The sequence below is a fragment of the Amphiura filiformis genome, chromosome 14 (genome assembly GCF_039555335.1).
Source record: "Amphiura filiformis chromosome 14, Afil_fr2py, whole genome shotgun sequence".
NCBI classification, from domain to species: domain Eukaryota; kingdom Metazoa; phylum Echinodermata; class Ophiuroidea; order Amphilepidida; family Amphiuridae; genus Amphiura; species Amphiura filiformis.
Window position 1 is genome coordinate 56,400,969 of NC_092641.1, and position 27,234 is coordinate 56,428,202.

A 27,234-nucleotide genomic window follows, 5' to 3' on the forward strand; every position below is an offset into this window, starting at 1 on the left:
TTTGAATTTTTGAATTTTCGTCTTATTTGGTCAATAATTCAAAATAAGGCCTAAGCGCAAGAAAAAAAAAAAAAAAAAACACAAAATCCAAATTTTGGATTTTTCCTTCCTATAGTGTGTTCCAAACAATTTTAGGCAAAATCATGAGGTTTTTTCTTATTTTCTTCAAAATTGTTCTTTTCACCCCAAATTTGTATTTATATTTAGATAATTTCCTTTCCAAAAATGTATACTTTTATCTTGGATTAGTAACTTTTGGGCCATTCCATTTAAAATCCACACCACCCCTGTGGAAGATTTAGCTAAAGTCTTTCAAAGAGGGAGTATGAGTTTTGAATAGAATAAACCATTGGGTAACTTCATTTGAAATACTCACTCCAGCTGTGGAAGATATAGGTAAAGCCATAATACAGAGGGGAGTATGGGTTTCAAAATGATAAACCCTGACCAGTTAGGCAGTTACATTTGAAAAATATACTCCCCTGTGGATTTCAACTGGAATACTAGCCCATTATGCATATCTGAGAATGCACAGTCCCTTTATAGGGTACTACACCCCTAGCCAATTTTTTTGCTCATTTTTGCTTTTTTTCTCAAAAATTATAGAGCATTGGTGACAAGTAAGATAAGTATATTATAGGGGCAAGGGCTGCAACTGCACTGAAAATTCAGTGCTGTGCTGAAATAAAATTTCCAGTGTAGCAGTTGTAGTCCTTGCCCCTATAATATACATATCTTACTTGTCACCAATGCTCTATAATTTTGAGAGAAAAATAAAAATAGGCACAAAATTGGGCAGGTGTAGTACCCCTTAAATATAATAAATTAAATGAAAATATAAATCATAGTCAATTGAAAACATACCAGTTACATTAAATATCATTTATAGAAAAATAAAGTTATCTATTACTTGACTGAGTTTGTGTACCAAACCAAATTTGTTTGATGGGAACAAAGAAAAAGAGTGTTAGTAAATTGCATGTGTATGTATATTGTGACATGCATAAAAACAGATGGTTGAGTGGTTCTAATAATTGCACAAGTACATGATTGCTATTATTGTATGTAAACGAGAAATTATGTAACTTTTAGTATTTCAATTTTAAGTGTTCTATTATGATGCTATAATAATAAACAGTTCAAGAGAGAAATTAAACATTAGCCAGTGTAATTATTGCATGTTTTACTGTCTCTTACCAGGTATCATGACTATCATCAGGGTTATAAATATATTCACCAGTGTTGCAATATGTCGGCAAAATTCATGACATATTTTTTTTTTTTTGAAAAAGGCACAAAAATCATGGAAAAGTTCAGGGAGGAGACTGGATGTGATATGTCTATTTTTGACATCACTATTGGGTCACTATCATGAAATCTTCACAAATTCTAAATCATAAAATGTGTTATGTGTTTGCTAAATCAAAAATAATTATGTTATTCCAAAACCACTTTCAGCATTGTAGTTTCGTAAGGCTTGTGCTTTCATAATGCGTGTCCTGTACTGCCTTGAAAAGTCATGAATTTTGGTTTAAATTACAAACATTTCATAAATAAATGTGGAATGTATTGTTAATTGAAATTCAAAGAGAAAGTGACCATCCAAACTTGTTAAAGACAGGCATTCAAGAAGGAAGCAATATATCAGATCAATAATGGGTGTTTGGAGGCCAATGGAAGTACTATGACTACCACAAACAAAATTGATGGATACAAATGAAAACCCAGCCCATCCCCAACATGCCATTAAACCTAGAATCCGTACCCTAAAACCCAACCTGAATTACCTTAAACCCCAAACAGTACCCTTAAACCCAACAAACACGTACCCTTAAAGCCTAACTACTTGTACCCTTAAACCCTAACACGTCCCCTTAACCTCCAAAACGCAGGACTAACCTTAAACCCCAACACTTACCCTTAAACCCAAACATGTACCTTTAAAATTCCCAACAAGTTAGCCCTAACCTTTAAACCCAAACCCAACCTACCTGTACCCTTACTTAACCCCCAACATGTAGGCCCTGGTCCCCAAACTATATGTACCTATATGTCCAACAAGTCAGACCTACCCTTTAAACCCAAACCCAACCTGTAGGCCTACCCTTAAACCCCAACACGTAGGTACCATTATTCCCCAAACTGCACCTTTAAACCCCAACACGTAGGCCAAGGCCTATCCTTAAACCCAACCTGAACTGCCTTGAACCCCAACCAGTCCCTGAAACCCAACATACAAACATGTACCCTTAAAGCCCAACCGCATGTACCCTTAAACCCCGACACGTACCCTAACTGTAGACCTATACGTAGGCCTAACCCCAACATATGTACCTTTAAAACTCTAACCTAAAGTCAGGATTGCCTTTAAAACCCAAACCCAACCTATAGGCCTACCCTTAAACCCCAATATGAAGGCCCTGCCCTAAATCCCCAACCTGTACCTGTAGCTGTAAACCACAACACATGCCCTTAAACCCCATGACATCTACGAAACTCCAACATGTACCCTTTAAACTCCAAACCAACCCCTGAAACCCATGTAGGAGGGCGCGTACCTTTAAAATGCCCCCATCCATTACCTGACACACAATGACAGGCCAGATCATTTTGGAATTTGGAAACCGCATAGGCTTAATTCTGTGGCATAGTTTAAAAACACAGAAATATTGTCTAAAAACGTGACAACAGCGAGCAGGAAATTGTGCATACTATTTGCCACCGTTTTCCTATTGTTTTTCTGTGCCTTTTATGAAGTATAATATTGCAAGATGCCCAAAACACACGTGCCTCCTATTTTTCTGTAGGCCAATGCTCTTTAGCCTGGCTTCAACATTTTGTTTGAGCTTGGTCATATCAAGACCCAAGCGTGTCTCGCACGGAACGACCATTTAAACAAACAAACGAAAGTAGGCCTAAATATTATACCACCTATGGTTAGAATTTTCTTTGGATGTGGGGATCCAAATTTACAAAAAGTGAGCGTCAATGAAATTGCGACCCCCCCCCCCCTCACCGATACACCTACTTACCCCTACGCTAAAATTTTATTGAAATCAGTCTTTTTGAATAAATTAAACACACTATCTGTGGTCATTTGTGACTCTCTATATTTTGGTCATCAATTTGTTTTTCTTTAAAACCTCCCCCGCCCCCCCCCCTCCGTATAATTGGGACCCACCCCCTTTCCGAAGAAAATGAGAGCCCCCTGCCCTAAGCCCTAAACACAGATCCCATGCAAGTATCAATCCGGAGCAGACGCCAGTACCAATCTGTTAAATACAGCCTTGGATACCTTCATCAAATGAACGGGTTATTTTCTCCTAACATTATGCAAATACGAAAATACCAACATGCAAATTAACCTCAATGCACACCGAGTGTATATAAGTACTATCACCATGATATCATAGTATACTACGACTCTGTCACGGTCAAAACGTGATGAACCACTGGTTTTTCATGGCAACGGGATCATCGCGCAGCACCGGGTGGGGTTGTGCACCCGGGGTTGTGCAATAATTATGTGTAGGCCTACTCTCAAAGTGGTCTGCCAAAAATAGCTTGCCCCCTTTGGCCGTGCCAAAATCTTTGCCCCCCATTTGACGTGCTAAAATATTGGGGGAATTTCCAAACGGCCCGCCAAAATCGCTTGCCCCCCCCTCTCGGCATGCCAAAAATCGCTTGCCCCCCCCTCTCGGCCCGCCAAAAAATCTTTGCCCCCCCTTACACATGTCAAATTTTTGGGATCCCAATTTTCAAACCTTAAATGGTCTATTATGTTGCGAGCGCAGCGAGCAGGAAAATTTGCATATTAAAGCATTTCCGTACTGTTTTCCTAAGCCTTTTTAGAGTGATTTATTTAAAAGATGCCCAGTGAATGTGTGCCAAAAATCGCTTGCCCCCCCCCCTCTCAGCTGGCCAAAAATTGCTTCCCCCCTTTTCGGTTCGCCAAAAATGTCTTGCCCCCCCAATTTCCCCCCGGGCTCATAATCATTGCACAGCCCCTCAGTATAATCGAGTGCAGCGAGCAGGAAATTTTGCATATTTGAATGTGTTCCTAATGTTTTCCTACACCAAAGGCGTAATATATAGAAGGTGCTATCTGTGCCAAAAATCGCTTGCCCTCCTTTCAACCTGCCAAAAAATGCTTTCCCCCCCTTTTGGCCTGCTCAAAATCTCCCCCCCCCCCACTATAATTCACCACCCGGGGAACACATAATTATTGCACCACCCCGGGGGCTGTGCACCGGCGCACCAGCATTCTTTACGCCTTAATCAAAATTTTTGCGGCATTCCCCCGGGGGGAAAGATTTTTGGAGCGGCCAGTGGGGGGGGGGGGGCGTTTTTGGCAGTCCATTTTGGGAACTCGCCAAAAGGGGTACACATAATTATTGCAAATCAGCCCCTAATTACGACGGTGCGGTCACTTTTACGAGGGCGGGATCAGGTTTTTTATTTTGACAGCGAAAGGAAGGGGTCCCAAATATGTCGGTGACTGGAGACAATTTTACGACCCCCCCTATCTTGGGTCAAAATTTGTATACCCCCCCCCCCCCCCCAGCCAGACTCAAGTCAAATTATTCATTGCGGAACTAAGGGGTGCGGTGCAATAATTATGTGTACCCGGCCCCGGGGTGGTGAATTATAATAGGGGGCAAAGATTTTTTGGCAGGCCAAAAGGGGGGCAAGCATTTTTTGGCAGGTCGCAAGGGGGGGTCAAGCGATTTTTGGTAGGTCGAAAGGGGGGCAAGCAATTTTGGCACAGATATTTTGGGCACCGTTTCTATATTACGCCCTAAAAGGCGTGAGGAAAAGCGTTACTGAACACGTTCAAATATGCACAATTTCCTGCTCGCTGCATTCGCATTATAATGTTAAGACAATTTAAGGTTTTAAATTGGGTCCCCAAAATCTTGCATGTGTAAGGGGGGGGGGGGCAAAGATTTTTGGCACGTCAAAAGGGGGGGGGGGCAAAGGTTTTTGGCACGTCGAAAGGGGGGGGGGGCAAAGGTTTTTTGGCACGGCCAAAGGGGGGGGCAAGCGATTTTGGCAGACCATTTTGAGAATTCACCCCCGGGTACACATAATTATTGCACCACCCCTAAGGACGAGCACGCCAAAAGTTAAGAGCAAAGAAAGTGTAAAAGAAGGCGCGTGAAGTGCGTAAACATTTTGCATAGGCCTATAGCTATAGATTGTATGCACATTATGATTTTGAAGTTAAAGTCTGTGCGCAGAAATTTTGAGTCACCAGCCCTTAATAATAATTCTATAACCCCCCTATTTATTTTTGGGTGTTAAAAAATTATAACCCCCCCCTTATTTTTGGTCTAAAAATTCTATGACCCCCCCCCCAGTATATTTGGGACCCACCCCTTCCGAAGGAAATGCCAGCCCCCTTAATTTATTTACGATAAACTATTTCATTACGGTTTTATTATTGTTGTATTTTATTAGGGTGGTGCAATATTATATGTGTACCCCCGGGGGGGTGAATTATAGGGGGGGCAAAGATTTTTGGCAGGCCAGAAGGGGGGGCAAGCATTTTTTGGCAGGTCAAAGGGGGGTCAAGCGATTTTTGGCAGGTCGAAAGTGGGGGGCAAGCAATTTTGGCACAGATATTTTGGGTACCGTTTCTACATTACGCCCTAAAAGGCATAGGAAAACGTTAGGAACACATTCAAATATGCCAATTTCCTGCTCGCTGCGCTCGCATTATATGATAAGACAATTTAAGGTTTTAAATTCGGGTTCCCAAAATCTTGCATGTGTAAAGGGGGAGAAAAACTGTATTGGGCATCTCAAGAGAGGGGGATGAGGGCAAAGGTGTTTTGGCACGTCGAAGGGGGGGGGCAAAGATTTTTGGCATGGCCAAAGGGGAACAAGCGTTTTTGGCAGACCATTTTGAGAATTCACCCCCAGGGTACACATAATTATTGCACCACCCTTACCAGTTCTGAGTTATGGTTGTGGCGAAGAGATGACGTAATGAAATGAATATTAATGAGCGGATAAAATATGCGGTTGATAAAGCATCGTCAGGGTTTGATAATCCGTCATCATTTATTTTAGAAGCCTAATAAGCCAAATCGCTATTGTAACTTCCGGTTTTTTTAGGACACTTTGCCCTTTGACCTATCTGGAAAATTCGGGTTTTGTGCGGCGTACAAAATATAATTTAAAACTTGTAACTAGAATAAAAACAAACTTAAAAAACATTATTATTATATGAATTAATTATTTAAATATTTTTAATGATAACATTATGACAATAATAAATAAATTATTAATAATTACAGCAATTTTCCCGATAGGTCAAAGGACAAAGTGTCCTAAAACTGCAAAAACTGTCCCACAATGCATTGCAAACTTCCAATGCCGATTGGGCTTATTGGGCGACTTTTGAAATTTTCCTTGTAATATTGGTCAGTCTTTTTGCACTTTTGGTTTATGTGTTCCAGTATCTGTAGTTTTTCTCCCATAGAAATCAAAAAAACAACAACAACAACAACAAAAACTAATTTTCCAAAGTCGATCTTTGAAAATGTTTAGTAGAAAATTGGGCGACTTGTCAACTATCTGACCCGCGAATTTATGTGGCAACCCTTGTAACAAGTGTCAGTGGTGCTGCATGATGATGAGGTAAGCTTAACAATTTATAAGTTTGAGTAAAGTTGGTAAACTAAACATAATGCATAATATGGTTTAAAATATCTGACCGCTCGCCATTAATTATCAGATTATATACTTGGACAACGTATTTCGTTGTCATAATCATCATCTCACATGCATAAATAAATGCATTGACATGTGACGTGTCATGTTACGACTATAGTAGTGTACTATTCATGTTCTGAACAGAATCATTAATCATTAATTTCAAGTGCAGGGGTGTGAGAGTTCAGATTAAAATCTGAATTCAGATTTTTTGATCATGATTTTTATCTCTTTTTCTGCACTTCCTCTGTACAAAAGTATGGGAGCTTTCCAAATTTCAGACTTTTTCAGATTTTTTCAGATTTTTTTATCTGTGGTCACTCACACCCCTGCAAGTGTCGCACCCCCCCCCCCCCCCTGTGTACGGGCCTGGCTGTCAGCTTTCAAGTTTCAACAGCTCGTCAGCTGTAGCCTACGCTATTTGACACGGGAGGGGGGCAGGGTTCGCAGGTTTTTGCCGTAGGTGGAAAAAAACCACGGTTTTAACTAGCCCGAAACATCATGGCCCTGTTCCTTCCTCACTAGGGCCATGAGTGCCATACGTACGTAAAAACGGGGCACTGTGAATTCACGTCGCGGTGATGACGTCACACTGACGGTATTTATTTATAGGAAGAATTCAAAACAATGCGGCGATAACAGTCACAAGTCTGGTCTTTTACATCCTCAAATGTGCTCAAAATTTACTTAACATGCACCAAATATGTTTTGTTTAAGTCTCATCTTCATGTGAGGAGCGTAGGAAGTGGTATTTATGAGAAAAAGTGGTATTTTATGTATACCCTGGACCAGCTATGCTCAGGAGTCTCAGACCTTCGTGCGGAGAAGGACAGTGGAAATCGTAGTGACGGAGGTGTGAGTACCTTGGGCTAGGTTTTAACTGCAGTATAACCGCTTGCCAAAAATGGCTAAAGCCTACATGTAAAACTATAAAATCTCGATACAAATTATTAAGTTACAAAAATTGTTTCCTGAGTAGGTATGTCCACATTGCTTATTATAGAGGCGACGTTCAACTCAAAAGCTCAAAAGTTGCGACCACAGTAAATGGCTCAAGGGGGTACTACACCCCTGGCCAATTTTGTGCCTATTTTTGCATTTTTCTCAGAAATTATAGCGCATTGGTGACAAGTAAGATATATTATAGGGGCAAGGACTACAACTACTGCACTGGAAATTTTATTTCAGCACAGATAACAGTTGTGGTGTTACACTCAAAAATGAGGGAAAACCTATATTTGATCAATAAATCAATAACTACCCGGTACTTGCCTTGAGTTGCTGAATTTTCAGTGCAGTAGCTGTAGTCCTTGCCCCTAATAATATACATATCTTACTTGTCACCAATACGCTATAATTTTTGAGAAAAAATGCAAAAATAGGCACAAAATTGGCCAGGGGTGTAGTACCCCTTAACTGTGTAATCCCCATAGTAAAATTCAAAATTTTGAAATTTGGACAACAGAAACTTGGAGACGTAGTCTAAAAAGTGCTGGTACTTTATCTTTGATTCAGAAGTCACTATGCAGTGATACTTAGATTTTATAAAATAAAATTGCCTTTGTGTAAAACGGATCGCCGTGGTGAAAAATTATGCATTGCTTGCTTTTTTGTACAGTAAGTCATTGTAGGGCATTGTCAATGATGGCCATAGATTTAATGAAAAATCTTAAAACAGACATTTGCTCATAACTTTGTTTCAAATATTTGAGCTACAGACATGGTTGATCGACCCCTCATTTTTTAAGTTAAATAATCACCTTTTTAAACAAAATAATTTCCATGTGAAAAAAATTAGATCATGTAGATGCAATGACCTTTTTGGCATCATGCATGAGTCTCACACATTTTTACACATTTAGACACTTTCTCCCACTTTCTATCATGCTCACACTCACACACCAACAGTAAAATATGCGCAGTGATAGTGCGCTATGCACAGGCACAACGCCTAGATGTTGATCCACAAGCCTCAGCACACATTACAGCACACTTTTTAGTCGCCAAACAATATTTCAGTCCCGGTACGCCCCTGTTCAACAATATCTCATGTCAAGCAATTTGTTGACAGTCCTGCTTTAGTTTGATCTAAATTCCAGCTAAATATCTAGAGGTTTTTTTTTCTATAGTCAAGGTACTGCAGTGGCGTAGCCAGTGGGGGGCCAGGGGGGCCGGTGCCCCCCCCGCTCGTCATGGCCGTCGGTACATGTAAGGCCGTCGGTAGACGGAAGGTGTTGTTGAAAAAAAAATTCGTTCATAATAGACTAATTTTCACCCAGGGTGACAGGAAAAAAGTGGAGAATTGTAAAGAAAATGATGAAAAATTGTGAATTAAACGCCTATTATCCTTTTTGGGGTCAACAAATCACAACTTCCGTCGGTAAAAAATATTTCCGTCGGTACATTTACAAGTTGTGCCCCCTCGGTTCCAAAATCCTGGCTACGCCACTGAGGTACTGTACTAGCTCTCTGCTATTTCACTCACAAACAATGACCTGACAACCTACATGTAGAAACTAAGCTTGCACAAGAGGTGTTCTTATCTGTGATGTCAAAACTCTACGCATATCGCATGTCACAAATAGGTCACCCAAAAATGGAGGAGCCGTAACATGACAATGCTTTCTTCCCACTTCAAGTTTGATTTATTGATCAAGTATGATACCTATTTTAGAAAGTTTGGTGTCATTTTGTAGATAATTATGTTCTTTGTCAAATACAAAAAACCCCAAGTCAATTGGACAACTACTTTGAGATTTATACTTCAATATGTAAGTTGTGTCAATGGAGGAGCCGGCCGGGGCGGGTGAGCCCCATAGGGTTGTACACAAAATTGTGAAAATATGGCAAACTTCAAACCTTTGTATCTTAAAAAGTACAACTAGCATGGACTACAAATTGCACATATATCATCCTGGATTGTAGATCTACCTCATAGTAGATCAACTGTAACAAAAGATGTAACTAATTAATTGCCTAATTAATTGCTAATTAAGACAGTTTTCCTATTATGTTACTGTACAAAGTGTGCACATAATGCTCCGACATTTCTAAATGGCCTATCTCTTGCCTGAGTCACCCTGCTTATTTAAAAGTACACATATTTTTAAGGAAATTTGATGAGGAATTCAATTTTGCTATTAGTTTTATAGTGCCAGACATGGAGGAAAAAATTTTGATTGATAATGTCATACAAATTGTAAAATTATTTTACAATTTTTGACCACCCTGTATACCAAACTCTTTCTTCCTAATTTATTTGAAGGGCCCATGTAATGTCTTTCTGAATCCATATTTATTTTGAACTACATAGCTTTATGAAAAATAAAATATGGGGTTTACCATGACAAGAAAGATGCTAATTTTGTTGATGTTCCACCCTGTATATTTCTTACCCACCCTGTATTATGATGTTATACTTTGTTGATTTGGCATCCTTGTAATATAAGCTTTTCAGAAATGTATGCTTTTAATGGTCTAAAGTGTATTCATTAAAAGTTGTGTTGAAGTGAATCAAAATTGGTGATATTTTTATCATTTAACATTATGTTACACAAAAGATGACCAATTCATGACATGCGACCATATCCCTGCATAAATTAGCCATTTCTTTCAAAATGTACATGTTCCCGCAAAATTTCACTACAGGTGCAAGTGGCTATTTTCAACAACATTTTGTTGATTGATTTTTAAAGATGGCTGTATCCAACCAAGATGGTTGTACTGTTGTACAATACCACAGGGTTGTAAACTCAGTTTCAAGTAAATATTAAGTATTGCAACCTGAAATCACTTCATTTACATTGATTTCTTAGGATGGTTGTATCCAACCAAAATGGTTGTGGAATACCATTACCAATATAAACAGGGTTGTATTTATAGGTTTTAAACATGTATCACTTGTTGGAAGTGGAACTGTACAAATGAATGCACGCGTACTGAAATGTCTAATGCATGATGAGCCGCGAAGGGGGAGTGAAATCGATGCATCAACATCTCAGTACAAGTGCAGTTTGTACAATTTCTTGAGTAACAAGTAATTATAAATATTAAACATTGGACATCTGAAACAATTCATTTACATTGATTTCTTAGGATGGTTGTCCAACCAAGATTGTTGGAGGGTACCATTACCACCATCAATAAACAGGGTTGTAAACTCAATTTATTTATATTTTAACTTTCATTGATTTCTAAGGATGGTTGTTTCCAACCAAAATGGTTATAAACTCAACCCATTAAAGTGATTAATTTGAATCATAAGAATTTTCATTTGAGGACAGTTTTACTGATGAATAGAGGCCACTGTCTAAATGTTTTAAACAATGTTGAAGGCAAACTAATCTTTTAATATTTCCAATGTTATTTACAGGTATATTAAAAGATCACTGCTGGCACAACACCATTCTATCTACAGATGTTAAGGTAAGCTTTGTCAGCCCACTGCCTTATACCCAAAACTTTTTGAGACAAAAGAAGGAATATGAAATGAAAAATATGTGTGTGTTCAAACGTAATGTACATGTTGGGAGTAAGGGAAGTTGTTGTCAGTAATTACAGGTAATTTCGTGGTTCATACATGTAAATGCATAGAGTTTGGACTTGATTGTGTGCAACTTCAGTGTTGCATGAAATCTTTGCATTTTGTGACCATTGGAGGTTTAAGTAAGTTGCTGAAGGCATCATCGGATTAAGCCCATTCATTGAAAAGAATAAAAGTCCCCCATACAACCACAAAGTCCCTAAAAATAGGGCCACAGTTGAATCTTCTCCCCCGTACAGCATATATTCCAAAATGTCTATAGAGCTTATTAGGCGTAAGTTAATGTAACCTGCAATGGACATGATAAATGTGATCCCCAAATTAAAATAAATGAACCTTTTATAGGCATAATATTTCGTGCACTGTGGACTACATCCTCACTCTCGGCATGCCTTCTCATGGTCTGCGAGCGAGTTGAACCAATGCACATACCGGTCCTACTTAATAGGCTGGGTTAAGTTGTTCCCTGTGTCTGTAGTGGGGACCTCCTTTCAACAGGCCTATGGATATTTTTGCCGCCTTGATAATTTGTCTATACGTTATGTATGACTTTAATGGCATTCCATATTTGTTTTTCTCTTTTTGGATATATGTTTTTCCTTGCTGGCCTCCCATACTACACAATTTTCACACCTATAGAGTGTATGCAATTGTATAACAATAATATGACAGAGGGATAAGTCTCTAGATTGATTCAACAACCATTCATGCATATCACATGTTTTATTGTCCTATTATCATGTGAATTGCCAGGGTCGTCCGTCCGTGGTAGGACAGATTAAAAAAAAATATAATAAACAATTTCCCTGATAATCAAATATCTTGATTTGATAAAAAATAATATCACAATAGCATTGGATGATTAAAATTATGTTATCCATGATTGATGACAATAAATTGTTTAATAAAATATTGAAAAAAATCACTTGGTCATCGGATATCGAACTTGGGTCAGCGTATCCGGAGTCGAACGCGCTAACCATTTAGCCACGGGACACTGATGTAAATTGCTGTGTCGATGTACAGCATTTATTATATGAATGGATGCATCGTCCAGAAAGAACATTTAAAAAAAAAAAAAAAAACTTGGATTTTTTGGTGAATGGGACTCAAAATTGCATAAAATATCATAGAAAGTTAACAATATAGCTCAAGTACTTTAATGTTACGTGTAAAGATAGTGACACGGGAGCATCTGTTTAGTCTTCTTTATCAGTCGATTATTTTTAAAACTTGCTGCTCACAGCTACCGTGTGATTGTGACTCTAATACAACTTTCGGTGTGGTAGACCTGGGATTGGGTGGTAAAAACAGCATTTTTCTTATTTTCTGTCATTAAACAAAATTGTGTTTTGCTTTTTATTTGACTGAAATCTGACTTTCCATTCAAACATTAGAACTTATCAAACATTATTTTGCTAATGACCACAATTTTGAATCCAAATTGCGTTCCCATAGAAAATGTGTACATATTCAATTTCTTATGTATTTTATTGCTTTTGCCAAGCCTTGTTGACCAAATTTATAAATTAACATTAGATTATCAGACCCAATGCTGAACCAAACACATGTTTTTGACAGATGTCCCAAATGATGTTATGGTACTACATGTATCTCTCAAAAAGACTAATTTTGAAGTGAAAATCATGATTTTCTGTGTGTTTTAATCAAGGAATTTAAACTAATTACCGGTACTTTCAATGCAAATTTTCTATCATTTCATTTTTCATGAGTTTATGATCTCCATAAAATGTGAGAGTCAAAACTACATCCCCTATGAACTTGAAACTTTGCATGATTGTACTTTAATCTGTGATCTGTATTTTAAACCTCAATTGAAAAATGTAAAAGTATATTGTATTCACTAAAATGACAAATTCTGATAATTGAGCGATATTTGATCATTCCAGATTTTGGTTTTTCACAGACAGTGAATAACCTAACCCCTCCCTTAGAAGTCTTTGCAAAGAAGTTTATAACAGATCTCTGTCGAAAGAGCTTCAATTTGATACCTCAATGAGCTTTATAAGATGTTCGGTTGAGGCTCCAATTTTTTTTTGAAAATATGACCTTATCGGCTAATTAATTATGCTAATTAGCTAATTAATGTTTTTTTAAATGTTTACGGTAGTATAGAGTCACATGCTACTTTCATTTATTCCCAGGTCTACCACCTTCAAACTACCATAATTTTGTTCATATCACCTAGTCGAAACACATATCAGGTTAATCAATGTTTGCGCTGGTAGGAAGGGGTTCTTTACTACATGTAGTGTGTGCAGGGCTGGGGTAGGGGACACTTAACATTGTCAAGGGGGTATCATCCTTGAGCATGGACGAAAATGCACTCAAACAAGTATGGCAAATGTCATTGGCATTATCTTATTCCCTAACTAGTAAGTAAAGTATCAATTTTATGGACTCTAAACCAGTTAGTAACCCCTGAACACTACCTGCCAATCTAACATGGCCTCTGATTGGTTAATTACATGATATCAACTTTAATCACCAATCAGAATGGAGCTTTGCAAATATTTCACCTGATGTTTTTGTGTGGTGAAATTATTCTAACAATGTTGACGATTGGTCCAATTGTTCCTTTATTACACTACTTGAAAACTGTTACTTGAAACTCACAAGGTCAGAAAGTTTCCATAGGACCTTTAATATGCATGATCTATTGAGCAATACCTTTTTTCTCAAATTTGCTTGTCTTAGAGAGACCATATTCATGTTACATATGTACAGTAGTCTTGAAAATAATAATTTTTCATGAATTTTTTTTTCACATAATTATGATAGATAGCTACTGAATACTGATCAATACCAGGGTCAGGGACCCCATGGGGTGTAGGGCACAAGAGAGGGTGCCCTTGTACATGTAGGCAAGAGGCATGCAGAGCCAGAGGTTCATACATTTATGCTGGACATTCCATTTGTTCCATGAGGGACAATTTTAGTATTGTTTTGTGTTGCTTTTTTTTTTACTATGCCTCAAAAGATATTTAAAACATCTAAATTCATCAAGGTACAGTAGTGCACCCTGTTAATATTATAGGTTTTAATTAATACTGAAAATCACATAACATGTGCAAAACCATTGTGTGTTCATTCTTCCGGGTTTGTGATCATGCTCCCCTTTTTAGAGGGTGTTTGGTATTCTGATGGACCTTTATTTTCGTTTGTTTGCTTGCTTGGTTGTTTTACAGATAATTAATCACAATGAGTGACAATAGTGCAACTGGGGATTCAGATCAGGGCTGTCAGCGGAGTGCAGTGATTAGTGAAGTATTTGATTTGGAGATAAAACAAAGGAGAAAAGGGTCTTTAAAGGTGCTGCTGAAAAAGAAGGTAAGGTATGGTAAAAGTTTCTGTCTTCATTACAAGTACTTTGACAAAGTTGTTATATGATGTAAAATGAGATAATACTCATAAATTTTGATTCATTGAAGACAGCTTTTTACTTTTATGAAATAATAATATTTATATTACTGGTATAATCTAGTCAACTGGACTTAATATTTTTGAGTGGGAAATTTTCATGTTCATCCCTGTACGCATCATTAGCCCTTCTGATCATCTTCCAGTAAAAGTTCAGATGTTGTTGTATCACTGGTCACATTGGAGTTCAATCTGAGAGATATCTTTTTGATCGCTGGACTGTAGGCTTCCGCCAAGTATTGACTATTGGCATGAGCTCCTGCCAAGTTTGCAGAATGCATGTACCAGCATAGACGAGCCAGCACTGGTTGTGGAGACTATGCAAACATTCTTTTGACAACAAGGATATAAATCTTGAACAGAGAAAGCAGATGGTAATTGGTATGAGCAAATTTATGTGAAACGGGAGGACGGAGTGGCCTACGTCATAACTTATGCCTATATAGTTTAGCGATCAAGAAGATATCTATCAGGTTGAATTCAAATGTATTAAACCTGTGATACGAAAGCATCCACTTCACAGTTCAATGAACATTTTCTGCCTAAAGTCGGTAGGGCTAATTGAACGTGGAATTTCCCACTCAAAAATTGAAAGTCCAATTGACGAGACTAATACAAATATTAATATTGTTTACTACTTGGATGAATGATAATCTTCACAAATGTACAGCTTTTATTGGATATTTGAGCCCCAATGGCTTTTGGAATCTGGAATGATTAAAGAGTTTGTTTTGGGTCAGGGTTCGGACCCGACCCATCTCATGCCAAGCACTAGGTCGGCTACTGGTAGCTGACCGGTAGCTATGGGTGTTTTGCTGGCCCAGCCAATGAAAGCATGCTATCTCAAATGGTGATTGTGTTATCACATCATGTGGCACACATGCATGTGCAGTGCATATATCTGATAGTACTATAAAAGGTTGGTCTGAACCATGGAATTATGGAAACATTTTAGCCTTTCAACTTCTAAATTGTTGATCTAAAGTGTATAAAAGTATACATATTTCGAATGGAAATTAGCTTACAAATCCAGTGGTGACGTCAGATTAATTTATAAAATGCTCAATTTTGGAGAAAATCATCAAAAACCGTGATTTTGACCCGTAACTAATTATTTTTTTCAGTAAAAAATTTTTTTCTGTTTGATTTTCAAAATCTAGGTATGAAAATCTAGGATCCGTTAAATTTATTTTTTTTTGAATTTTGACTAAGTTTAAGAAATATTCGCTTAAAATAGTTGAAATCTGACAGCTTCAGCCTAATTTAGACTATGTTGTCTATATTTTTGTTTTTTGATGGAAATTTTAAAAATGGCAAGATTTCCGCCATTGACCATGTGGACGATTTCAGATGGAAAAGGGTGAAATACCATATTTAAAAATGATAGAAATTTGTTTAAAAAATTAAAAACCTAAAATTATTCAGTTCAAAGTTTCAGTACACAGACTAATGAATATAGAATTCAAGAAAACTGGAATTTGTCATTTTTAAAAAATGCCATGGTTCAGACCAACCTGAAGTATATGGTCATTTTCACAGTAAAGGGTGTAACTTTTGATTTTTAGGGTCAAAATTTCAAACCACTTAAATATGTTTCTGTTTACTGAAATCATGCATAGGAGCAACTTAAATTCCAGTAAAATAATGTTTCAAGGCTTAAACCTTTTGATTTCTAATAAAAAATTTGACATTTCCATAACATTTTGGTTAAAATCTAAGAAAAAATGTATTTTACATAAGCTCAGAAAATTATGACATGAAAGCTGGAATACATGTGAAATCCCATTCCAAAGTAAGTCAACAGATATAAGTTACATTTTATACCATGTTTTGCTATGTTTGTAATTGCAGTTTTGAAAATTTTTAACATAAAGTGTCATTTAAAATGGAAATTTCCCAACCTTAAACATATTTTTTAAGTTTTAATTGGGATCCTAAAATAATTTGAATGTCTAACTTCATGTACAAATACTACTTGATAAAAGGAACCTCCCAGCCAAGTTTCACAGAAATTGGAGTTATATTTTAGAATTGGCAATTAAAGCGATTTGTGTTTCGGAGGCTTCAGTTAACAACACAGGTGATCATAAAAGTAAAATATTTGGCTAACTACTGCAAGTTGACATGAAAAAATAGGTAAAAATATCACAATTACCAATTTTCATGCTTTGCTTCTAAGTATTGAATTTTAGTTGTGACAAAAATTAAATTATCACAGCAAGTCATTTTTTTCGTTTCGGAGGCTTCATGTTAACAATGGCTAAACACTGCAGAAGTAGTTTTTTGAAAACAACACTGTTGGGATCATCTAAGCTGTTATTTTCTTGTGTGTATTGAATCAATGATTCTATGCGGCAGATATTGTAGATTTATAGCATGTTAACTTTTTCACCCATTTGTTTAGTATGGTGTTTTTTGCATGTGAAGCCTCCGAAACAGGCTTTATGGGTATCAGTATATTTTTCAAACATTAACCATAACATCAACATTTTTTTTTTTTTTTGACATTCTGCACATATCAAGTAACAATTACAATGCAGATATCAGTATGAAACACCAATTTAGATATGCATAGATGATAATTAATCTTATTGTTGTTTCGGAGGCTTCATTTGTTTCGGAGGCTTCAATTGTTAACGGAAAGTTTGTATTGGGTCCCATTTTCAAACGGTGATATATATCTCCACGATTTAAAAACAAGTGACTTGAGGATCTACTTTGCTACATTTTGATAAATAGATTGGATGAGCTCTTTATTTATATTTGCCCAAGCTTGCTGAACAGTTTGTTTGGAGGCTTCAAAAAGTTAACGGAAAATCGGCTCTTTGAAGTCAAGATTTTATAAAAAATTTTAAAAGCTTGCAAATCGACTAATTTTTGTTACCCATTTCGAAAGTTAAGATATCAACTGTTATGAATCAAGAAGAAGTGAAGAAATAACCAAGAATTATGAACCAAAGCTATACCCACAAAGTTTGTTAACAATTGTTAACGGAAAATGAAACCTCCAAAGCGACAAATATCGAAGTCCGGTTCTCAAAAATACAGGGCTGTTCACAATTAAATCTAATGTGGCAGTGTTTACTGAACATATGACCGAACTATCACGAGAAGAAAAAGAATCCATGAACTAGCTGAAGAAAACTCAGGGTTTTACAAAAATGTTACTGTTTTTATAGTTTTTCAAAATGGCAATATTAAGTACATTTAAGCCTGCTAAAACTGAATGCAGTAACTCCCAAAGATGATTATGCTACCCAAGGTAGCTGCTAACTAGATGACTTATGTGGCCAAAAATCATGGAATTCTGTGGCTTTATTAGAACACTACGGATCAAAATGTTAAAAATCCAAAGTTACACCCTTTACCGTGAAAATGACCATATTTGTATATTACCTGGATTCCAGTTATATATACAGAAGATGACAACAATGTACAGGGTACTGTGCACAAATTATAATTTGTCCAGTTAAATTGTCTATGGCCTTGTAAACTGTATATATATAAAACAAATTTAATGAGACCTGCTCCTGCGAAACCTGGGCAAAGTTGGGAAAGGCCCTAAAAATGTGTAGAAAAACAGTATGAAAATGTTCACATATACGGAATGTTAGCCATCACATAATTTGAGTTTCCAAAAACCTGATATGTAAAAGGAGAGGAGGCGAAGATTTTGTTCATGTTGAAAGGGGGAATATGTTGTCAGTGTCACATGAAAAGGGTAAAAACAATGTTTGGCAATCCATTTTGAGAATTCACCCTGGGGTTGGCCTCATAATTTTCGCAAGACAGCAGCTGTGAATTCTCAAAATGATTTGAAAAAAAAAAACCCTGCTGGCCCCTCACCCCCCCCCCCCCATTTAATGTGCTAAATTTATTTAACCTCCCCTTTGTCACTAATACTTATTCCCCTTTTGTCATACCTAAAAATGTCCAGGGACATGTTCCCGTATTGCGCTCTCAGATTACCTCTGGAAATCATTTTATTTACAACCTTCCTATGGGCATAATGAAATTTATGCTGAATGCTTTTCTTGACACCCTTCCCACCAAAAGTCACTGATGGGTAATACAAATTTTAAATATCAAATACCGTATTGTTCCTAATAAGCGTTATATTAAACACCCACCCAAAAAATGTCTAATATGCAAAGTGATTAATGATTATTAATGATTTCAATATGGATACAAATTCAATACTATTGTCTACTCTCGGTGACCGGGCCCCTCCCCATACAAATTCAGTGCTATTGTAATTGTTTATCACCAAGACAGTACTATTGGTAACCGGTGACCCTCCCCCGTGCCATTGTCGCTTGAAACAGCTTTTATAAAGGTAAAACATACACTATTAATTAGTCCCTATTAGGCCCATGTGCGGTTATTAGGAACAATACAGTATAACCATTGTAGAAATCACAAGACCCTTAATCATGTTGAGAGTATACAAAGTGTCCTTCATCATGTTCATAATCATTGTAAAATCATGCTTGACCAAGGTTGGTATGCATGACATCATAACTCTGTTTCCACATAATCATGGACACTCTCAAATATATCAGTGACCAGTCCTGGAAGTTCAACTATGACCTAGATGGTGTCTTTTAAGTTGCTGGTACCATATAGTTCCTCCTGATATTCTTCCCATGCAGCAAAGATCAGATATGGTTCTCATAAATGAAAGCTCAAAATATTCCTTCAAGCAAAATATCCACAAAACTCATACATTGCTTTGTTCATAAATAATTATGCTAGTCTAACCATAAGTTGACTGGCAAGAACAGGGTTTCAATACAGAGCTAATTATTCTATTGAAATAGACAGTAGAGGCTCATATCATGCTCAAACAAATGTATTCTAAGATCCATGTCCACCACAGTATTAAAAAAAGAAAAAAACAAACCAATGAAGCAGGTATTTGGCAAATTTTCCAAATTGCTCAGTCAACATGCAATCATGTGTTCTTACTCAGTTCTTTACTCAAACATAAGATAATTGAGGCAGTCAAGCAGTTATCTACTTTGGATCTGTAAAAAATTACAAATTTGTCAAACTCCCTAATTTGTAATAGAAGTTTGGTGAATTTGTACTGCTACAAATTTGACTACAACACTGTATTTTTTGAATAGTCGCCTTCAATTAAACACCCCACTATTTTTTCACCAAGATGTTTAAAAATGCTGATATTTCCATGCTATCTTGTGTAGTAAGCTTTCCAAGGTGCACACATGGTCACTAATGGCGTCGGTAATTGGCTTAATATCTGCTTGTAAACCCGAAGTGAACCGGAAGTCATCGTTCCTAAGTTCATAGTTTGTCATTTGGGCATGAGTTTCAAGCTTAGGGGTAGGAAGTTTTTCAACAAAAAAAAACTTCACCCACTACATGAGCAAAAAAAAAAACTTTCCCCAACAACACTTAAAAACACCTTTCCCCACCTAACTGTGTATAATGCATGAAATTAAAAAAAAAAAACTTCGCTGCCCTACCCCCCCTGAGTATCAAATGGTGCGTCCCTTACCTAATGATTTTAACAGGAATTATTGTTTTAAAAATGACCTCTATAATAATTAAATCCTCCCCCCCCCTTTTGGGAGTGACTATTCAAGGAAATATGGTATTTCAGGGAAATAGCTTTTTCGATGATATGTAGAATAGGGTTGTATCTGATGATGGTATGGTGGCAATATAACTTGCTTCAATCATGATCCAATTACCAATTCAAGACAACGAATGTGTACTAAGTCGACCCTGCTTTATGGCATATACAATTATACATACGTGATCAGCATTATACATGCATTGCAACTGTGTAACTTCATGTATATCATTGAGCTATCATTGATAGTGCTGTGAGGAAATGTGAATAACAGTTGTACTTTTAAATTAAAACAATCCACCTTGTTATTATAATATATTTGTAAACATGGTAAATGAGAATCTCACAATTAGAATATTTACACACCCAAAATCAAAGTGCATTAACCAACTGTTATTTGTGGTGACCGCGAAAGATGGTTAAGCACGGGTGACCGCTAGTATTTAAAAATTTGCCAATAATTTTTTTTTTCTTATAAAGTTAATATCATAAGAAACAATACTGGTTTTAACAAACAAGACCTATGGACAGTGGAATATTCAATGGTTGCAATGATGCTGTTAATTTTTAATTCCTTCCAGCATTGTACAGATGTAGTTGACAGCTTTGATGAAGAGCTGAAGAAGTTTGAATCAAGACATCACATGCAAGGGAGATGGACATAATCAGACCGTGAATACAAGAAAGCACCAAGATAGCTGGAATTCCAACAGAAAGCAGCACTGATCAAAAGGTTGAAACATGAAGGGGTTGAATATCTATGCATGCATGAGACATAAAATAAATATGGAGGTAAGATTTTAAATGAATGTGTTAATATGAGTTCCTTTTCAGTACGCTAGGGAAAGGAGTGAGATTGTAATGGTGGGATCACATTTATTCTCGGTCCCAGCCTGTTTGTGCTCCTCCCTCACCAAGCAAACCATCTGGTAACAACCTCATTACAAAAGATTCATATTATGTCTTTTCTGATTGACGAACATCAAGTCTGTCTAAAACCAGGATTTATACCACCGCGTAGCTGTCTATCAACCACTGTCAAAGCCCAGTTCTTGATTGACAACCATTTCATCCTAGTCTATCCAGAAGGACCACACTATTTTAAGAGAGATCACACTATTTTTATTATAACAATAGTGTGGTCCTTCTTGATAGACTATGATGAATTTGCTATCAATCAATCAATCATTGGGCTTCAGTGGTTGATTCAGATAGCCATGCAGTGGTATTAATCCACACAATGTGACTTCTCTGGCATGAAAGGCGATATCAGATGATTGGGGCCTCAGTGGCTGCCGCCGCTAGTCTATTCCTATTGTAAAGTCTGCACAAAAAGTATCGCAGCTGTTATAAATATGCCTATAGCTTCAGAATTAATAATTGAATACCTGAGTGGAAGAAGGGCCCAACTCCATCAAAACTGTTTTTGAGATATTAAGAAAAAACTTATTATTTGGAAAAGTTATATAGTTTATAGGCAGAATGTTTTCATCTTCAGGGACCCTTAATACATGAACATACAATATTACATACACTCAAAATTATATATGAGCTTTCCATGGCAATGGTACAGGTCTTAATACTGATCTGGTCTAAGTGAGCTAGTGAGACCAAGGGCACCTGCACATTGCATATTATTTGATTGTTCAAAGTTTGTATTTCGACTTGTTTGAGTCGTTATTTCACTGACTGAAACAGCCATGAATGAATCCAATGATTGCACTACATGCTTTGGTGCTAAAATAGTCTCCAAATTGATACTTAAAAGCAAACCAGACTAACTAGATGCTGTTGAAACTCACACAGCAGATAGTGTCTGAGATTTTATTATTCAACTCTGCACATTCAATTACACTGGATTATGTTTTTAAGGTGGAATCCCCCCGGTTTGGGTGATCTGGAATCTAAAGCTTGTACAGGTATAAACTTAGTGAATGAAACTTCCCATAACTAGGTGGCATGTAAAAACAAATTTCAAAGGTAGAGACCTTTGGAACATGATATCTCAAAAAGTGTTTTATCAATAGAAATGAAATTTTTGGAATGTGTTCTTCATAGACAGGACTGGAATGTGAACTAGAATTATGATAATCATGTGATGTCTTGGGGGTCTACCGGGAGGTCAAAGGTCAAATTCAAATTTTAATAATTATTGCTGTATACTATTTTGATGCTGCCATAGCAACAACATAGTTCCCAAGCTTGGAATTAAAAACTTCTAGTTCAATCTATAGCCCTTGTATCAGCAACACACAGTGTGGACATGCGTTCGCGAAAAAAAGTTTTCGAGATATCAGCAATTTTGTGAATTTTAGTCTAGAAACACTGTTTTTAGGATTTTCTATATTTTTGAAACACTGCTTTATTATAATTTTGATTTGGAAACGAAACACTTGAATTATCACAAATAATTATAATAATGATTATTTTTTTAGATATGGTTTTTTAAAGGGAAAAACGTTAAATATCGCAGTTTGAGAAAACAATAAAATACATAAGAATTAATTTTTAAAAATTTGCCTTCGCAAAGTTACATTTTTGAATATAACTTTTGAATGGAAGCTCCGATTGTTTTCAAACAAAAAGCAGAAGAAAGGGATTTTTACCTTAATTCCAATTTGTAAAGTCAACATGCAATCATGCGTTCTTACTCAGTTCTTTACTCAAAAATAAGATAATTTTTGCCCACAACCGGGAGATTCCACCTTAAGATATTTGAAAAGAAACAGGAAATTGTGGTAAAAGTCATCAAAGAAAAGTGCTAGCTTACCCTTAGACCCAAGGTGATTTATACTTTACAAATTCCAAAGTTCAATTTAAAACCCTATTTATTTTCAATTGTACCTCATTTTAGGCACGTCCCTGGGTCCACCAAAAGGGTTTGCAACCTTTTCACAAATCGTATGGGATGGTCCATTCTTAACTAAGGGAGGGCATAGACTTGAATTTTTAAAAAATTCACCCAAGAGGCCTCAAAGGGTTAATTTTGATGATAATACAATAAAAGTTAAAAAACAGGTGATATGTATGAATGGTTGTAGTTCGAACTAGGGACATGTCACTCTGACACTTAGAACTGTCTTGGCTGCCCTTTCAATTGTTATACCGTTCGGTTATTGGATAGGGTGTATAGGTGATGATGGTCCACCAGGTTTTGTTGTATGAAATTATGTGAGGCTATATAAGTGTATAAGTATGCAAGGAATGCATTTATGTAAGCCAGGCCTATGTTCTGAAAATCTTAGTTCATGTTCACATTTTTATAATAAACTTAATGTTTCAACAGTGGGTTTCACCCGAATTACTAGCAAATATTGCTATTTTGCCAGATAATACACCCTGATACGGATAGTTGAATGAATACTATCTCAGCGCATCTATTTATTATAATTGTAACATTATTCCCCATTGTTCTAAATTGATTGATTCAAAAAAAGTTTTTAGTACTTGACGTTCTACTGCATTTTATATAAGAATATCGCAGGAAACGACCAAAAAAGAAATGGGGTTTCAAATTGACCTTTGGAATTTGAAAAGTATAAACCATGCTGAGTCTAAGGTGTGCCATCACTTTTCTTTGATGGTTTTGACCACAATTTTGTAATTTTTAAAATATCTTTAAAAAAAATCCAATAATCTAAGCTAACTGAATGGACAGTAGCATCCTCTTCTTATGGTAACAACAAACAATTGACTGTTTTGTTGACATTTTTGAAGAAAATGTTGAAAAAAATATTTCTTTTCAAGAAATTGAGGGTCATCAATAAACCAAAATGGCTGAAATTGCATCCTGAATCTGCCGCATATCCCTGTACCCACTAAGAACCCTCCTCATGGGAGTCCGAAATTTTAGAAATCATTTGAGACCCCAAAAAGACAAAGACATTTTAAATACTTTATTATTGATTATGATATTATATGCTTTGTTCAGTGAAATTGCTTGCATAAAGGTATAACACCAAAAATTGAGGCACACAGTGTTTAAGTTCTTCCAAAACAGAATAAACAATACCCCCTGGGAAATGTGTTATACCCCTCAAAGGAAAAGTTCACTATTGAAAGGGTACACAAAATTTTGAAACAAACCTTGCTTGAGATTCCATCAACTGCATAAATGTTTACTGTTTGGTCTTTATTTTCTTGCAGAGAACCAATGTCAACCTAAGGCTCTACAATGCCTGTGCATATCTTCAATTTGGCACAATGTGCAGAGGAGGACAAAGGATTTCTCCAGGCAGAGAACTAGAAGAACCATAACGTTATCAACAAAGTTGTGGCAGGCTAAATGCATCCATACATAGAGCACAAGACATATGTGTATGATACTATGATCATGGACATCTGATAAGTCAAAAAATGTATGAGTACAAGATGCCATCAGACTCTTACAGAACAAGTGTTGTTCATATGGTCATTTAAATGATCCTGTACTGTGTAGCCAGATAATGTAGCTGCCGGGCTTAAGTTCGCTATTCCCAAGGTTCGGTATTCTGAATGTTTGCTATTCAATGTTCACTATTCTGAAAATTAAAAAGGTTCTCTATTGCGAAGGTTCTCAATTCTGAAAACAGAAAAGGTTCTCTATTCTGAATATGAAAATGGTTTCTCTATTCCAATATGAAAATGGTTTCTCTATTCCAATATGAAAATATGGGTTCTTTATTCCAAGACAAAAAATATTTATTCGAAAAGTCACTGTGTTTTCAATTCGAATATGAAAAAGTTCCCTATTCGGAATATGAAAAAAAGGTTCTCCATTCCAAAATCTAAAAAAGGTTCTTTATTCGGAAATGAGTCGCTGTGATCTCTATTTCGAATTATAAAAGAGTTTCCTTTTTTCCGAATCTGTCGTTGTTGAATCATGTTGCACTCTGCAAAGTCCTTAAGGTTTGGTGGTATGATATAGGCCTGTGCAGTGTAATTTAGGGTGCTTTGCCATAGTTTAGGGTTGGATGGTATGCCATTGGGTTTTGACAGTATGTTTTTACGGAATGGGTTGCGAGAGCACATAATGGCTCCATTAAACCAGGGACCATTTTTCTTACCAGCTTGGGTCGAAAACTCTCTATTTATACTACTATTACGGGGTGAAAATCCATAGAATATCTGTTTATATTTTGGTAAACTTTTAGTATTATTTCCAGGGGATATTTCTGGAATATATAGCAATGAAAATCAAACCGTCATTTGGATTGAACCATGTTGAATTTTAGGCCATTTTACGAAGCTAATAATTAGGAGGGTTAGGCATGCTTAAAGGATCATGGGTAAATTTAGGTCTCATACAGTGGTGTAGCCTGGGTAAAGGGGAGCAGCTCCCCCTCCCCCGTGAGAAGTCTTGCACAAGGGATTGTTTCAATGGAGAATGAATGGTGCAAACAATGCCAAAATTAAATAAAATATGAAATTTATATGTTTCTGCATATCAGAAATATTTATAAAACATTTTCAAGATGTTTTTCTGTGATTTCTCAACCAATCTAAAACCACACTTTTAACATTATTATAACATTTTAAAAACAGCAAATGTTGTGAAAATGTTTTGTGTTGGCTATGCTATCAGCTATCTTCAGTAGATAGCAATGACTTCACAGAACAATCTGCTATCTTCCTTTGATAGCACTGACTTCACATAGTCATCAGCTATCTTCAGTGGATATTAATGACTTCTTATAGCCATCAGCTATCTTCAGTAGATAGCAATGACTTCGTAGTCATCAGTTACATTCAGTAGATATTAATGACTTATCATAGCCATCAGCAGTATATATATCTTCAGTATATAGAAATGACTTCACAAAGCCATCGGCTAACCTCAGTATATAATTTTTTTCCTTGGTTATAGCTATATTCAGTGTAAAGTTTGTCAAAATTTACCCCTTCTCAGGCACATTTCTCCATGGAAGCAGTAAACTATCAGTCACGGAATGAAACATGTCTAGCATTAATTCTGGGGTATAGGCCTAGTCCATGCAGTCATCGTGGTCATGGTAAAGCCCCACAATGTTACGCAAGTGAGTGTTTCTGACCAAATTTAGACTAATATTTTAGTCGACAAATGACAAATTTGTTTGCTACATGTGTCTCTTTTAACATAATTAGCTAGGAACAAAAACAAGACTCATCTCAAGTAGAGGTGATTTCAAATCATCCCCAAGTCACATGGTTTGAGAGTACAGCTAGAACATTCCCTAAACCATGACTTTGGGATGATTTGAAGTAACCTCTCAGATGAGATGATTCTGGTATTTATTCCTAGCTATCAGTACGACGGCATCTTAGCTCACTTCCGGTAATTTTTACCGGCATGACCTTTGCTGTGTTGAAAAATGTTGAAAATAAGACGACAAAGATGGTTTTTGGAAATACTAAAAAATGAATACACAAGCCATTTCTCGCTTAATTCCTGTACTGGGCCCATAGATAAGATATGAAACATGAGTTTAAAGCAAACAGTAACGTGTAAAAGTCCAATTATTGTGGACAAAATGAATGTTTATTGTGCGTGAAGTAGCCTATTGTGGACAAAATGAATGTTTATTGTGTGTGAAGTAGCCTAAAAATAAGAAAAAATGCATGTCACAATCACCAAAATGGTTATATCTACAACTATGAGCAAACGCCGGTCTTATGCTTTTCCGTAATGATAGATATTAACTAATGGGAGCTTGTATTAAATTTTCAGCAAAAATGATTTGTGGAATAATCAAATCGTAGGTTGGAAAGTTGCTTTCAAAACAGCTTCGTGTCACAATCGTGCGTGACCATTGGTGACCAGTGTCACTAGCAAAATAGCCGCTGGCTCTGTCCATATATATATCGATTAATAATTGTCAGAATCGTCCAGTTGACTCCAGTGATATATATTTATTCATACAAAATAATACCATGTCTTACAAAATATCGAAGTCAATATAAAAAGTAATTTCAT

At 36.5% G+C, this 27,234-nt stretch overlaps 1 long non-coding RNA gene across 1 annotated transcript; it reads left to right on the forward strand.

Moving 5' to 3' along the window:
• Window positions 1–11,080: 11,080 nt before the first annotated feature.
• On the forward strand, window positions 11,081–24,621 carry LOC140169086 (uncharacterized). The gene is made up of 4 exons (XR_011861348.1): window positions 11,081–11,145; window positions 14,473–14,614; window positions 20,885–21,095; window positions 24,450–24,621. It is a non-coding gene; the product is annotated as an uncharacterized lncRNA (long non-coding RNA).
• The last annotated feature ends 2,613 nt before the right edge of the window (window positions 24,622–27,234 follow it).